Raw genomic sequence first — 17,316 nt, 5'->3', positions numbered from 1 at the left:
CTACTGGTAGAAACCTATAAATCTCAAATGCTCTTTAAGGGGGTGTGAGTTCTCGAGGTTTGATGAGGGATAGGGGGCCAATATAAGGGCCAAGTACCAGCACCCATCACACATCATGTGCGCACACCCCCCGGTCCCCCCAATCGTCGGAACCCCCAATGCCACCGGTTAGGCTCTCCGACGATGCTCCAACGATGCTCTAACGATGGTGCCCTGGGTGAAAAAAATGTAGCACCAGCACATGCCTGAGCCCAGCATGTGCACCATGGCTCAAACTCTTAGACTGGGAATGAATTCCATATGCTTAGATATGGAATGAACTTCGTATGCCTCAGCCAACCCACGAAACGAGCGTGCGGGTGCTCAGCTAGCCAGAGAGGTAGAATGTGCAAGCTGGGGATCGGCTTGGTCCCCTTCTGCGTACAGCCAGTCCCACTACCACAACCCTCAGTCCAGCTGGGGCTTAGACATCGAATGAACTCCCTATGCCTAAGCCAACCCACGAAATGGGCATGCGGGAGCTCAACCGATCGAAAAGGCAGAATGTGCAAGTCGAGGATCAACCCGATCCCTCCTGCGTGCTGCTGATCCTACTATCGCAACCTTTGTTTCGATCCGATCTTAGTCTGGGAATGAACTTTGTATGCTTAGACTGGAGATGAACTCCGTATGCCTAAGTCAACCCACGAAATGAGCGTGCGGGTGCTTAGTCGGTCGGAGAGGCCAACCGAAGAGGCAGAATGTGCAAGCTAGGGATCGACCCAGTCCCCCCTGTGTGCTGCCAATCCTACTGCTGGTCCCACTATCGCAACCCTCGGTCTGATCCGTTCTTAGACTGGGAATGAACTCAGTATGCCTAAGGCAACCCATGAAAGGAGCGTGCGGGCACTCAATCGACCGGAGAGGCAGAATGCGCAAGCCAGGGACTGGCCTGGTCCCCCATACGTGCTGTCGATCTTACTGCCACAACCCTCAGTCCGATCCGATCTTAGACTGGAATGAACTCCGTATGACTAAGTCAACCCATGAAACGGGCGTGCGGACGCTGAGCTGATCAAAAAGGCATAATGCGCAAGCCGGGGATCGGTCGGTCCCCCCTGCATGCTGTCGGTCCCACTGCCACAACCCTCGGTCCGGCTGGGGCTTAGACATGGAATGAACTCCCTATGCCTAAGCCAACCTACGAAACGGGTGTGCGGGCGCTCAGCCAGCTAGAGAGGCAGAATGTGCAAGCTGGGGATCGACCCGATCCCCCTACGTGCTGTCGATCCTACTATCGCAACCGTCTATCCAATCCGATCTTAGATTGGGAATGAACTCCGTATGCTTAGATTGGGGATGAACTACGTGCGGGGGCTTAGACATGGAATGAACTCCCTATGCCTAAGCCAACCCACGAAATGAGCGTGTGGGCGCTCAGCCGGCCAGAGAGGCAGGATGCGCAAGCCGGGGATCGAACGGTTGGTAGGTGGGTTCAAGTACACCTTCATATTTCTACCATGCCAATGCCATTTTTATGGCTTGTAAACACATACAATGCTCCCCTAAGCCTTCATGTGAAGTTTCATGGCAAGATGACCCGTTTTTTATTTTTCACGATTTTTGAAACTTTTTAGGGTTCGGGATTTTTTAAAATTTTTCTAGAAAGCGTTTTGTCCCCAAATTTGGTAGAGGTGATCATTGTATTTTTTTTGGCATGCAAAAAAAATTCAGCTAAAAACTCGAAGTCGAGGAGATTTTGTGACCGTTTGAAAAAAGTGTCCCCATTTCAGACACTTTAATGGCTACTGGCAGCAAACCTATAAAATCTCAAATGCTCTTTAAGGGGGTGTGAGTTCTCAAGGTTTGATAAGGGATAGGGGGCCAATATAAGGGCCAAGTACCAGCACCCATCGCACATCAAGTGCGCACACCCCCTGGCCCCCCCAATCGTCGGATCTTCCAATGCCGCCGATTAGGCTCTCCGGTGATGCTCCGACGATGCTCCGACAATGGTGTCCCGAGCAAAAAAAATGCGACACCAGCACATGCCCGAGCCCAGCATGTGCACCGTTGCTCAAAATCTTAGACTAGGAATGAACTCCGTATGCCTAAGCTAACCCACGAAATGAGTGTGCAGGCGCTCAGCCTGCCGGAGAGGCAAAATACATAAAACGGGGATCGGCCCAGTACCCCCTATGTGCTGTAAATCTTGCTATCACAACCCTCGGTCCAGTTGGATCTTAGACTGGAAAAAAACTCCTTATGCATAAGTCAACCCATGAAACGAGCGTGCGGGCACTGAGTTGGCCGAAGAGGCATAATGTGCACGCTGGGGAACTACTCGGTCCCCCTCTGTGTGCTGCTGATCTCATTGCCACAACCCTCGATCTGGCTAGGGCTTAGACACAGAAAGAACTCCCTATGCCAACCCCTCGATCCGATCCGATCTTGGACTGGGAATGAACTCCATATGCTTAGACATGGAATGAACTCAGTATGCCTAAGCCAACCCACGAAACGAGCGTGCGGGCGTTCAATCGGTCGGAGAGGCAGAATACGCAAGCTGGGGATCAGCTCGGTCCCCTCTTGCGTGCTGTCGATCCTGCTGCCACAACCCTTGGCCCGATTTGATCTTAGACCTAGAATGAACTCCGTATGCTTAGACTGGGGATGAACTCCGTATGCCTAAGTCAACCCACGAAATGAGCGTGCGGGGGTTGAGTCGGCCTCGATCCGGCTGGGGCTTGACATGGAATGAACTCCCTATGCCTAAGCCAACCCATGAAACGGGCGTGCGGGCACTCAACCAACTAGAGAGGCAGAATGCGCAAGCCGGGGATCGGACCAGTCCCCCCTGCGTGCTGTCCATCCTGCTATCGCAACCCTCAGCCCGGTCTGATCTTAGACTGGGAATGAACTTCGTATGCTTAGACTGGTAATGAACTTCGTATGCCTAAGTCAACCAATGAAATGAGCGTGCGGGGGCTGAGCCGGTGGGAAAGGCATAATGCGCAAGCCAAAAATCGGCCCTGTCCCCCTCTGCGTGCTGTCGGTCTCGCCACCACAACCCTCAGTTCGACTGGGGCTTAGACATGGAATGAACTCCCTATGCCTAACCCAACCCACGAAATGGGTGTACGGGCGCTCAGCTGGCCGGAGAGGCAAAATCCGCCAGCCAGGATTAACCCGATCCCCCCTGCGTGCTATCGATCCTACTACCGTAACCCTCGGCCCGGTCCGATCTTAGACTGGGAATGAACTCCATATGCTTAGACTGGGGATGAACTCTGTATGCCTAAGTCAACCCACGAAACGAGCGAACGGGCGCTCAGCCGACTAGAGAGGCAGGATGCGCAAGTCGGGGATCGAACGGGTGGTAGGTGGGTTCAAGCACATCTTCATATTTCTACTGTGCCAATGCCATTTTTATGGCTTGTAAATTCATGCAGTGGTCCCCTAAGCCTTCATGTGAAGTTTCGTGGCAAGACGACCCATTTTTTATTTTTCACGATTTTTTTATGTTTGGGATTTTTTAAAATTTTTTTAGAAAGAGTTTTGTCCCCAAATTAAATAGAGGTGATCCTTGTATTTTTTTTTGGCATGCACAAAAAAATTCAGCTAAAAACACCAAGTGGAGAAGATTTTGTGACCGTTTGAAAAAAGTGTCCCCATTTCAGACACTTTAATGGCTACTGGCAGCAAAGCTATAAAATCCCAAATACTCTTTAAGGGGGTGTGCGTTCTCGAGGTTTGATGAGGGATAGGGGGTCAAAATAAGGGCCAAGTACCAGCACCCATCGTACATCGAGTGCGCACACCCCCCGACCCCCCCAATCGTCAGAACCCTCAATGCCGTCAGTTAGGCTCTCCGGCGATGCCTTGACAATGGTGCCCCGAGTGAAAAAAATGCAGCACCAGACATGCTCGAGCCCAGCATGTGCATTGTGGCTCAAAATATTAGACTGGAAATGAACTCCGTATGCTTAGACATGGAATGAACTCCGTATGCTTAGACATGGAATGAACTCCGTATGCCTAAGCCAACCCACGAAACGAGCGTGCAGGTGCTCAGCCAGTCGGAGAGGCAGAATGTGCAAGCCGGGGATGGGCCCGGTCCCCCCTTCGTGCTGTCGATCCTATTGCCGTAACCCTTGGTTCGATCTGATCTTAGACTGGGAATGAACTCCGTATGCATAAGTCAACCCACGAAACGAGCGTGTTGGCGCTGAGCTGGCCGAAGAGGCATAATGCGGAAGTCGGGGATCGACCCGGTCCCTCTCTGCATGCTGCTGATCCTGCTGCCACAACCCTCGATCTGGCTAGGGCTTAGACATGGAATGAACTCCCTATGCATAAGCCAACCCATGAAACGGGCATACGGGCACTCGGCCGGTCGAAGAGGCAGAATGCGTAAGCCGGGGATCGACCCGGTCCCCCCTGCGTGTTGCCGATCTTGCTGTCGTGACCCTCGGTCCAGTTCAATCATAGACTGGGAATGAACTCCATAAGCTAAGACTGGGGATGAACTCTGTATGCCTAAGTCAACCCATGAAATGAGCGTGCGGGCGCTGAGTCGACCAGAGAGGCAGGATGCGCAAGCCGGGGATCGAACGAGTGGTCGGAGGGTTCAAGCACATCTTCATATTTCTGCCCTGCCAATGCCATTTTTATGGCATGTAAATTCATACAATACTCCCCTAAGCCTTCATGTGAAGTTTCGTGGCAAGACGACCCGTTTTCTATTTTTCACGATTTTTGAAACTTTTTATAATTCGAGATTTTTTAAAATTTTTTTAGAAAGAGTTTTGACCCCAAATTTGGTAGAGGTGATCCTTATATTTTTGTTGGCATGCACAAAACAATTCAGCTGAAAACTCGAAGTGGAGAAGATTTTTTGACCGTTTGAAAAAAGTGTCCCCATTTTAAACACTTTAATGGCTACTGCCAGCAAACCTATAAAATCTCAAATGCTCTTTAAGGGGGTGTGAGTTCTCGAGGTTTGATGAGGGATAGGGGGCCAATATAAGGGCCAAGTACCCGCACGCATCACACATCATGTAAGCACACCCCCCGACCCCCCCAATCGTCGGAACCCCCAATGCCACCGGTTAGGCTCTCCGGCGATGCTCCGACGATGGTGCCCTGGGCGAAAAAAATGCGGCACCAGCACATGCCCGAGCCTAGCATGTGCGCTGTGGATTAAAATCTTAGACTGGGAATGAACTTAATATGCTTAGACATGGAATGAACTCCGTATGCCTAAGCCAACCCACGAAATGAGCGTGCGGGCACTCAGCCAGCCAGAGAGGTAGAATGCGTAAGCCGTGGGTTCAAGCACATCTTCATATCTCTGCCATGCCAATGCCATTTTTATGGCTTGTAAATTCATACAATGGTCCCCTCAGCCTTCATTTGAAGTTTCGTGGCAAGACGACCCGTTTCTATTTTTCACGATTTTTGAAACTTTTTGCGGTTCGGGATTTTTTAAAATTTTTGTAGAAAGATTTTTGTCCCCAAATTTGGTAGAGGTGATCCTTGTATTTTTTTTGGCATGCACAAAAACTTTCAGCTAAAAACTCGAAGTGGAGAAGATTTTGTGATAGTTTGAAAAAAGTGTCCCCATTTCAGACACTTTAATGGCTACTGGCAGCAAACCTATAAAATCTCAAATGCTCTTTAAGGGGTTGTGAGTTCTCAAGTTTTGATGAGGGATAGGGGGCCAATATAAGGACCAAGTACCAGAACCCATCGCACATCATGTGCGCACACCCCCCAGCCCCCCAATTGTCGGAACCCCCAATGCCGCTGGTTAGGCTCTTCGGTGATGATCCGGTGATGGTGCCCCGAGTGAAAGAACCCTCGGTCCCCCCTGCGTGCTGTCGATCCTACTAGCACAACCCTCGGTCCAGTTCGATCTTAGACTAGGAATGAACTCCGTATGCATAAGTCAACCCACGAAATGAGTGTGTGGGCGCTGAGCCAGCCGAAGAGGCATAATGCGCAAGCCTGGGATCAGCCTGGTCCCCCTCTACATGCTACCGGTCCCACTGCCACAACCCTCTATCTGGCTAGGGCTTAGACATGGAATGAACTCCCTATGCCTAAGCCAACCCACGAAATGAGCGTGCGGGTGCTTGCTGGCTGGAGTGGCAGAATCGCAAGTCGGGGATCGGCCCGGTCCCCCATGCGTGCTGTCGATCCTGCTACCGCAACCCTCGGTCTGATCCAATCTTAGACTGGGAATGAACTTCGTATGCCTAAGTCAACCCACAAAACAAGCGTGTGGGCACTGAGCCGATTGAAGAGGCATAATCCGTAAGTCGGGGATCGGCCCAGTCCCCCTCTACGTGCTGCTGATCCCACTGCCACAACCCTCGATCCAGCTGGGGCTTAGACATGGAATGAACTCCCTATGCCTAAGCCAACCCACGAAACGGGTGTACGGGCGTACGGGCGCTCAGTCAGTCGGAGAGGCAGAATGCGCAAGTCAGGGATCGACCTGGTCCCCCCTGCGTGCTGTCGATCCTGCTACCGAAAAACTCGGTCTGGTCCGATCCTAGACTAGGAATGAACTCCGTATGCTTAGACTGGGGATGAACTCCATATGCCTAAGTCAACCCACAAAACGAGCATGCAGGCGCTCAGCCGACCAGAGAGGCAGGATGCGCAAGCCGGGGATCGAACGGGTGGTAGTTGGGTTCAAGCACATCTTTATATTTCTGCAATACCAATGCCATTTTTATGGCTTTTAAATTCATACAATGGTCCCCTAAGCCTTCATGTGAAGTTTCATGGCAAGATGACCCGTTTTCTATTTTTCATGATTTTTGAAACTTTTTGCTGTTCGAGATTTTTTAAAATTTTTTTAGAAGATTTTTGTCCCCAAATTTGGTAGAGGTGATCCTTGTATTTTTATTGGCATGCACAAAAAAATTCAGCTAAAAACTCGAAGTGGAGAAGATTTTTTGACCGTTTGAAAAAAGTGTCCCCATTTCAGACACTTTAATGGCTACTGACAGCAAACCTATAAAATCTCAAATGCTCTTTAAGGGGTGTGAGTTCTCGAGGTTTGATGAGGGATAGGGGGACAATATAAGGGCCAAGTACCAGCACCCATCACACATATGTGCACACACCCCTCGGCCCCCCCAATCGTCGGAACCTCCAATACCATCGGTTAGGCTCTCAGGCGATGCTCCGGCAATAGTGCCCCAGGCAAAAAAAATGCGGCACCAGCACATGCCCGAGCTCAGCATGTGCACCGTGGCTCAAACTCTTAGACTGGGAATGAATGTGGTATGCTTAGACATGGAATGAACTCCGTATGCCTAAGCTAACCCACGAAATGAGCGTACGGGTGCTCAGCCGACTGGAGAGGTAGAATGCGCAAGCCGGGGATCGACCCAGTCCCCCCTATGTGCTATCAATCCTGTTATTGTAACCCTCAGTCTGGTCCGATCTTAGACTGGGAATGAACTCCGTATGCATAAGTCAACCCTCCGTCTGGCTGGGGCTTAGATATGGAATGAACTCCCTATGCCTAAGCCAACCCACGAAACGGGCATGCGGGCGCTCTGTCGGTTGGAGAGGCAGAATGCGCAAGTCAGGGATTGGCCTGGTCCCCCTTGTGTGCTGCCGATCCTACTGCCGTAACCCTCGGTCCGGTCCGATCTTAGACTGGGAATGAACTCCGTATGTTGAGATTGGGGATGAACTCCGTATGCCTAAGTCAACCCACGAAACGAGCGTGCGGGCACTCAGCCGGTCGAAGAAGCCAGTCAGTGAGGCATAACGCGTAAGTCGAGGATCAGTCCGATTCCCCTCTGTATGCTGCCGATCCCACTGTCAGTCCTACTACCACAACCCTTGGTCTGGCTGGGGCTTAGACATGGAATGAACTCCCTTTGCCTAAGCCAACCCACGAAATGGGCGTGTGGGCGCTCAGTCGGCCGAAGAGGCAGAATGCGTAAGCCGAGGATCGGCCCGGTCCCTCCTGTGTGCTGCCGATCCTGGTGCCGCAACCTTTGGTCTGGTCTGATCTTAGACTAGGAACGAACTCTGCATTGTTAGACTGGGGATGGACTCTGTATGCCTAAGTCAACCCATGAAATGAGCGTGTGGGCGCTCAGCCAGCCGGAGAGGCTGATCGGAGAGGCACAATGCGTAAGCTGCGGATCGACCTGGTCCCCCCTTCGTGCTACTGATCCTGCTACTGGTTATGCTGCCACAACCCTCGATCCGGTCTGATCTTAGACTGGGAATGAACTCCGTATGGTTAGACATGGAATGAAATTTGTATGCCTAAGCCAACCCATGAAACGAGCGTGTGGGCACTCAGCTAGTCGGAGAGGCAGAATGTGCAAGCAGGGCACCAGCTCGATCTCCCTCTACGTTTTGTCAGTTTCGCTGCCACAACCCTCGATTCGGCTGGGGCTTAGACATGGAATGAACTCCCTATGCCTAAGCCAACCCACGAAACGGGCATGTGGGCGCTCAGCCGGTCGAAGAGGCAGAATGCGCAAGCCGGGGATCGAGTCGGTCCCCCCTGCGTGCTGTCGATCCTGCTGTCGTAACCCTCGATCTGGTCCGATCTTAGACTAGGAATGAACTCCATATGCTTAGATTGGGGATGAACTTTGTATGCCTAAGTCAACCCACGAAATGAGCGTGCAGGTGCTCAGTCGACCAGAGAGGCAGGATGCGCAAGCTAGGGATCGAACGGGTGGTAGGTGGGTATAGGCACATCTTCATATTTCTGCCATGCCAATGCCATTTTTATGGCTTGTAAATTCATAAAATGGTCCCCTAAGCCTTCATGTGAAGTTTCATGGCAAGATGACTCGTTTTCTATTTTTCACGATTTTCAAAACTTTTTGGGGTTCAGGATTTTTTAAAATTTTTTTAGAAAGTGTTTTGTCCCCAAATTTGGTAGAGGTGATCCTTGTATTTTTTTTGGCATGCACAAAAAAATTCAGCTAAAAACTCAAAGTGGAGAAGATTTTGTGATCGTTTGAAAAAAGTGTCCCAATTTCAGACATTTTAATGGCTACTGGCAGCAAACCTATAAAATCTCAAATGCTCTTTAAGGGGGTGTGAGTTCTCGAGGTTTGATGAGGGATAGGGGGCCAATATAAGGGCCAAGTGCCAGCACCCATCGCACATCATGTGCGCATACCCCTCGGCACCCCCAATCATCGGAACCCCCAATGTCGCCGGTTACGCTCTCCGACGATGCTCCGGTGATGGTACCCCGAGGGAAAAAAATGCGGCACCAGCACATGCTCGAGCCTAGCATGTGCACCGTGGCTCAAAATATTAGACTGGGAATGAACTCCGTATGCTTAGACATGGAATGAACTCTGTATGCCTAAGGTAACCCACGAAATGAGTGTGTGGGCGCTCAGCAGGCCAGAGAGGTAGAATGCGCAAGCCAGGGATAAACCCGGTCCCCCTTGCGTGCTATCGATCCTGCTGCCGTAACCCTCAGTCCGGTCCAATCTTAGACTGGGAATGAACTCCGTATGCATAAGTTAACCCATGAAACGAGCGTGCGGGCATTGAGCCGGCCGAAGAGGTATAATGCACAAGTCGGGGATCGACCCGGACCCCCTCTACGTGCTATCGGTCCCGCTGCCACAACCCTCGATTCAGCTGGGGCTTAGACATCGAATGAACTCTTTATGCCTAAGCCAACCCATGAAACGAGCGTTCGGGTGCTCAACCGACAAAAGAGGCAGAATGCGTAAATCAGGGATCGGCCCGGTCCCCTGCGTGCTGTCGATCCTACTGCCTCAACCCTCGGTCCGATCCCATCTTAGATTGGGAATGAACTCCATATGCTTAGACTGGGGATGAACTCCATATGCCTAAGTCTACCCATGAAACAAGGGTACGGGCGCTCAGTCGGCCGGAGAGGCATAATGTGTAAGCCGGGGATCAGCTTGGACCCCCTCTGCATGCTGTCGATCCCGCTTCTGTTCTTGCTACCACAACCCTTGGTCTGGCTGGGGCTTAGACATGGAATGAACTTCGTATGCCTAAGCCAACCCATAAAACAAGCGTACGGGTGCTCAACCGACCGAAGAGGTAGAATGCACAAGCCAGGGATCGACTCGATCCCCCCCTGCCTGCTGCCGGTCCTGCTGCTGGTCCTGCTGTCACAACCCTCAATCCGATTCATTCTTAGACTAGGAATGAACTCTGTATGCTTAGACATGGAATGAACTCTGTATGCCTAAGGCAACCCATGAAACGAGCATGCGAGCGCTTAACTAGTCGGAGAGGCACAATGTGCAAGCCAAGGATCGGCTCAATCCCCCCCTGCGTGCTGTCGATCCTGCCGTCACAACCCTTGGTTCGGTCCGATCTTAGACTGGAAATGATCTCTGTATGCCTAAGTCAACCCACGAAATGAGCGTACGGGCGCTGAGCCTGCTGGCAAGGTGTAATGCGCAAACCGGGGATCGGCCCGGTCCTCATCTGTATGCTGTCGGTCCCGCTGCCATAACCCTCAGTCCGGTTGGGGCATAGACATGGAATGAACTCGCTATGCCTAAGCCAACCCACGAAACGTGCGTGTGGGCGCTCAGTAGACCGGAGAGGCAGAATGCGCAAGCCGGGGATCGGCTCGATCCCCCTTGCGTGCTATCGATCCTGCTACCGTAACCCTCGATCCAGTCTGATCTTAGACTGGGATTGAACTCCATATGCTTAGACTAGGGATGAACTCCGTATGCCTAAGTCAACCCACAAATTGAGCGTGTGGGCACTCAGCCGGTCGAAGAGGCATAATGTGCCACCTGAGGATCGACCCGATCCCCTTCTGCGTGCTGCCGATCCCGCTACCGGTCCTGCTACCACAACCCTCGGTTCGACTGGGGCTTACACATGGAATCAACTCCGCATGCCTAAGCCAACCCACAAAACGAGCGGCAGGGCTCAATCGATCGGAGAGGCAGAATGTGCAAGCTGGGGATCGGCCCGGTCCACCCCTGCGTGCTGTCGATCTTGCTGCTAGTCCTGCTGCTGTAACCCTCAGTTCGGTCTGATCTTCGATTGGGAATGAACTTCGTATGCTTAGACATGGAATGAACTCTGTATGCCTACGCCAACCCGTGAAACGAACGTGCGGGCGCTCAACCGATAGGAGAGGCAGAATGCGTAAGTCAGGGATCAACCCGGTCCCCCCTGCGTGCTATCGATCCTGTTGCCGCAACCCTCGGTCTGATCCGATCTTAGACTGGGAATGAACTCCGTATGCCTAAATCAACCCACGAAATGAGTGTGCCGACTTGAGCCTGCCAGAGAGGCATAATACGCCCTCTACCTATTACCGATCCCGCTACCATAAACCTCGGTCCGGCTGGGGCTTAGACATGGAATGAACTCCCTATGCCTAAGCCAACCCACGAAACGGGCGTACGGTTGCTCAACCGGCCGGAGAGGCAGAATACGTATGCCAGGGATCGGCTTGATCCCCCTTACGTGCTACCGATCCTGCTGTTGCAACCTTCGGTCCGGTCCGATTTTAGACTGGGAATGCACTTCGTATGCTTAGACTGGGAATGAACTTCGTATGCCTAAGTCAACCCATGAAATGAGTGTGCGAGCATTGAGCCGGCCAGAGAGGCATAATGCGCAAGCTGGGGATTGGCACGGTCCCCCTCTACCTGCTGCCTATCCCGCTGCCACAACCCTCGGTCTGGCTGGGGCTTAGACATGGAATGAACTCCCTATGCCTAAGCCAACCCATGAAATGAGCTTGCGGGCGCTGAGCCGATCGGAGAGGCAGAATGTGCAAGCCGGGGATCGGCCCGATCCCCCCTACGTGCTGTCAATCCTACTGTAACAACCCTCGATCCGATCCGATCTTAGACAGGGAATGAACTCCGTATGCCTATGTCAACCCATGAAATGAGCGTATGGGTGCTGAACCGGACGAAGAGGCATAATGTGCAAGACGGGGATCGACCCGATCCCCCTCTACGTACTGCCGGTCCCGCTGCCACAACCCTCGATCCGACTGGGGTTTAGACATGGAATGAACTCCCTATGCCTAAGCAAATCCATGAAATGGACGTGCGGGCAGTCAGCTGACCGGAGAGGTAGAATGTGCAAGCCGGGGATCAGCCGGATCCCCCTTACGTGCTCTCGATCCTGCTGCTGCAACCCTCGGTATGGTCTGATCTTAGACTGGGAATGAACTCCATATGCTTCGACTGGTGATGAACTCCGTATGCCTAAGTCAACCCACGAAATGAGCGTACGGGCGCTCAGCCGACCGGAGAGGCATAATGCGCAAGCGGAGGATCAGCCGGTCCCCCTCTACATGCTGTCAATCCCGCTATCGATCCTGCTACCAAAACCCTCGATCCGACTGGGGTTTAGACATGGAATGAACTCCCTATGCCTAAGCCAATCCACAAAACGAGCGTACGGTAGCTCAGTCAGCCGGAGAGGCAGAATGCGCAAGCCGGGGATCGACCTGGTCCCCCCTGCGTGGTGTCGATCTTGCTGCCGCAACCTTCACTCCGGTCCGATCCTAGACTGGGAATGAACTCCGTATGCTTAGACTGTGGATGAACTCCGAATGCCTAAGTCAACCCACGAAACGAGCGTGCGGGCGCTGAGCCGGCCGAAGAGGCATAATGCGTAAGCTGGGGATTGGTCTGGTCCCCCTCTACGTGCTGTCGGTCCCATTGCCACAAATCTCGGTCCGGCTCGATCTTAGACATGGAATGAACTCCCTATGCCTAAGCCAACCCATGAAACGGGCGCGCGGCCGCTCAGTTGATCGGAGAGGTAGAATACGCAAGCCGGCGATCAACCCGGTCCCCCCTGCGTGCTACCGATCCTGCTGTCTCAACCCTCAGTCCGATCCGATCCTAGACTGGAAATGAACTTCGTATGCTTAGACTGGGGATGAACTTCGTATGCGTAAGTCAACCCATAAAACGAGCGTGCGGGTGCTCAGCTGGCTGGAGAGGCAGAATACTCAAGTCGAGGATCTGCCTGATCCCCCCTGCGTGCTACCGATCCTGCTACTGGTCCTGCTGTCGCAACCCTCGGTCCGATCCGATGTTAGACTGGGAATGAACTCCGTATGCTTAGACATGGAATGAACTCTGTATGCCTAACCAACCCACGAAATGAGCGCTCGGGCGCTCAGCCGACCGAAGAGGTAGAATGTGCAAGCCGAGGATCGGCCTGATCCCTCCTGCATGCTGTCAATCCTGCTGCCGCAACCCTCGGTCTGATCTGATCTTAGACTGGGAATGAACTCTGTATGCCTAAGTCAACCCACCAAACGAGCGTACGAGCGCTGAGTCGACCGGAAAGGCATAATGCACAAGCCGAGGATCAGCCCGATTCCCCTCTGCGTGTTGCTGGTGCTGCTGCCACAACCCTCGATCCGACTGGGGCTTAAACATGGAATGAACTCCCTATGCCTAAGCCAACCCATGAAACGGGCGTGCGGGCGCTCCGCCAGCCGGAGAGTCAAAATGCGCAAGTCGAGGATCGGCCTGGTCCCCCCAACGTGCTGTCGATCCTGCTGTCACAACCCTCGATCCAGTTCGATCTTAGACTGGGAATGAACTCCATATGCTTAGACTAGGGATGAACTCCGTATGCCTAAGTCAACCCATGAAATGAGCATTCGAGCGCTGAGCCGACTGGAGAGGCATAATGCGCAAGCTGAGGATCAGCCCGATCGCCCTCTGCTTACTGCCGATCCTACTGCCACAACCCTCGGTCGACTGGGGCTTAGACATGGAATCAACTCCCTATGCCTAAGCCAATAAATGAAACTAGTGTGCGGGTGCTCAGCCGACTAGAGAGGCAGAATGCACAAGCCGAGGATTGGCCCGGTCCCCCCTACGTACTACCGATCCTGCTGTCGCAACCCTCGATCCGATCTTAGACTAGGAATGAACTCCGTATGCTTAGACTGGGGACGAACTTCGTATGCCTAAGTCAACCCACGAAATGAGCATGCGGGTGCTCAGCCGACCGGAGAGGCAGAATCTACAGCCGAGATCGATCTGGTCCCCCCCTGCATGCTACCGATCCTGCTACTAGTCTTGTTGCCGCAACCCTCAGACCGATCCGATCTTAGACTGAGAATGAACTCTATATGCTTAGACATGGAATAAACTCCGTATGCATAAGCCAACCCAAGAAATGAGTGTGCGGGCGCTCAGTCGACCAGAGAGGCATGCGCAAGCTGGGGATCAGCTCGGTCCCCCTCTGCGTGCTGCCGATCTCGCTGCCGATCTTGCTGCCACAACCCTCGGTCCGGCTGGGGCTTAGACATGGAATGATCTCCATATGCCTAAGCCAACCCACGAAAGGAGCGTACGGGCGCTCAGTCGACCAAAAACGCAGAATGCACAAGTCGAGGACCGGCCTGGTCCCCTTGTGTGCTGTCGATCCTGCTGTCGCAACCCTTGGTCCAGTCCGATCTTAGACTGGGAATGAACTTCGTATGCCTAAGTCAACCCACGAAATGAGCATTCAAGCGTTGAGCCGGTCGGAAACGCATAATGCGCAAGCCGAGGATCGGCTCGATCCCCCTCTGCTTGGTATCGATCCTGCTGCCACAACCCTCTGTCCAGCTGGGGCTTAGACATGGAATGAACTCCCTATGCCTAAGCAAACCCATGAAACGGGCGTGCGGGTGCTCAGTCGGCCGGAGAGGCAGAATGCGCAAGCTGGGGTTTGGCCCGGTCCCCCCTGCGTGCTGCCGATCTTGATGCTGCAACCCTTGGTCTGATCTGATCTCAGACTGGGAATGAACTCCGTATGCTTAGACTAGGGATGAACTCCGTATGCCTAAGTCAACCCACAAAACGAGCGTGCGGGGGCTTAGCCGACCGGAAAGGCATAATGCGTAAGCCAGGGATCAACTCGTTCCCCCTCTGTGTGCTGTCGATCCCACTATCGGTCCTGCTGCCATGACCCTCGATTTGGCTGGGGCTTAGACATGGAATGAACTTCGTACACCTAAGCCAACCCTCAAAATGAGCGTACGGGCGCTCAGTCAGCCGGAGAGGCAGAATGCGAAAGTCGGGGATCGGCTCGATCCCCCTTTACGTGCTACCAATCCTGCTACTGGTAGAGGTGATCCTTGTATTTTTGCTGGTATGCATAAAAAAATTCAGCTAAAAACTAGAAGTGGAGAAGATTTTGTGATCATTTGAAAAACGTGTCCCATTTCAGACACTTTAATGGCTACTGGCAGCAAACCTATAAAATCTCAAATGCTCTTTAAGGGGGTGTGAGTTCTCGAGGTTTAATGAGGGATAGGGGGCCAATATAAGAGCCAAGTACCACCACCCATCGCACATCATCTGTGACCACCCCTCCGGCCCCTACAATCATCGAAACCCCCAATGTCACCGATTAGGCTCTCCAGCGATGCTCCAGCGATGCTCCGACGATGGTACCCCGAGAGAAAAAATGTGGCGCCAGCACATGCTTGAGCCCAACATGTGCACCGTGGCTCAAACTCTTAGACTGGGAATGAACTCCGTATGATTAGACATGGAATGAACTTCTATGCCTAAGCCAACCCATGAAATGAGCGTGCGGGCGTTTAGCTGATCAGAGAGACAGAATGCGCAAGTTGAGGATCAACTCGATCCCCCTATGTGTGCTACCGGTCTCACTGCCACAACCTTCAGTCCGGCTAGGGCTTAGACATGGAATGAACTCCCTATGTCTAAGCCAACCCATGAAATGGGCGTGCCGGCACTCAGTTGATCGAAAAGGCAGAATGCACAAGGCGGGGATCAGCCCAGTCCCCCCTGCGTGCTCTCGATCCTGCTGCCGCAATCTTCAATCCAGTTCGAACTTAGACTGGGAATGAACTTTGTATGCTTAGACTGGGGATGAACTCCGTATGCCTAAGTGAACCCACGAAACGAGCATGCGAGCGCTCAGCCGACCATAGAGGTAGAATACGTAAGCCAGGGATCGGCCTAGTCCCACCCTGCATGCTGCCGATCCTGCTATTGGTTCTGCTACCGCAACCGTCGATCCGGTCTGATCTTAGACTGGGAATGAACTCCGTATGGTTAGACATGGAATGAACTCCGTATGCCTTAGCCAACCCATGAAACGAGCGTGGAGGCACTCAGCCGGCCGGAGAGGCAGAATGCACAAGTTGGGGACTGGCCCGATCCCCCTACGTGCTGTCGATCTTGCTGTCGCAACCCTCGATCCGATCCGATCTTAGACTGGGAATGAACTCCGTATGCCTAAGTCAACCCACGAAATGAGCTTTCGGGCACTGACCCAGCCGAAGAGGAATAATGCACAAGTCGAGGATCGGCCCGGTCCCCCTCTGAGTACTGCCAGTCTCGCTGCCACAACCCTCGATCCGGCTGGGGCTTAGACATGGAATGAACTCCCTATGCCTAAGCCAACCCATGAAACAGGCGTGCGGGCGCTCAGTCGGTCGGAGAGGCCGGTCGAAGAGATAGAATGCGTAAGCCGGGGATCGACCCAATCCCCAATTGCGTGCTGCTCATCTCGTTGCTGGTCCTGCTACCGCAACCCTCGGTCTGGTCCGATCTTAGACTGGGAATGAACTCCATATGCTTAGACATGGAATGAACTCCGTATGCCTAAGCCAACCCACGAAACGAGCGTACGGGCGCCTAGCTGGCCAGAGAGGCATAATACGCAAGATAGGGATCAGCCCGGTCCCCCTCTGCATGCTGCCAGTCCCGCTGCCACAACCCTCGGTCCGGCTGGGGCTTAGACATGAAATGAACTCCCTATGCCTAAACCAACCCATGAAACGGGCGTAAAGGCACTCAGCCGACCGGAGAGATAGAATGCGCAAGCTGATGATCGACCCGATCGCCCCTGCGTGCTACCGATTCTACTGCGTAACCCTCGATCTGGTCTGATTTTAGACTGGGAATGAACTCCATATGCTTAGACTAGGGATGAACTCCGTATGCCTAAGTCAACCCACGAAACAAGTTTAAGGGCACTCAGCCAAATAGAGATGCCAGCCGGAGAGGCATAATACGTAAGCCGTGGATCAACCCGATCCCCCTCTGCATGCTGACGATCCTGCTACCAGTCCGGCTGGGGCTTAGACATGGAATGAACTCCTTATGCCTAAGCCAACACACAAAACGAGCGTGCGGCCGCTCAACCGGCCGGAGAGGCAAAATGCGCAAGTCGACGATCGTCCCGGTCCTGCCCTGCGTGCTGTCAATCCTACTATCGTAAACCTCGATTCGGTCCAATCTTAGACTGGGAATGAACTTCGTATGCCTAAGTCAACCCATGAAACGAGCGTGCAGGCATTGAACCAGT

Source organism: Durio zibethinus, chromosome 4 (assembly GCF_047325235.1).
Source record: "Durio zibethinus cultivar Kanyao isolate XHJ-2024 chromosome 4, ASM4732523v1, whole genome shotgun sequence".
Classification (NCBI taxonomy): Eukaryota; Viridiplantae; Streptophyta; class Magnoliopsida; order Malvales; family Malvaceae; genus Durio; species Durio zibethinus.
The sequence above is the reverse complement of the archived record's forward strand: the minus strand, read 5'-3'. Positions refer to the sequence as shown.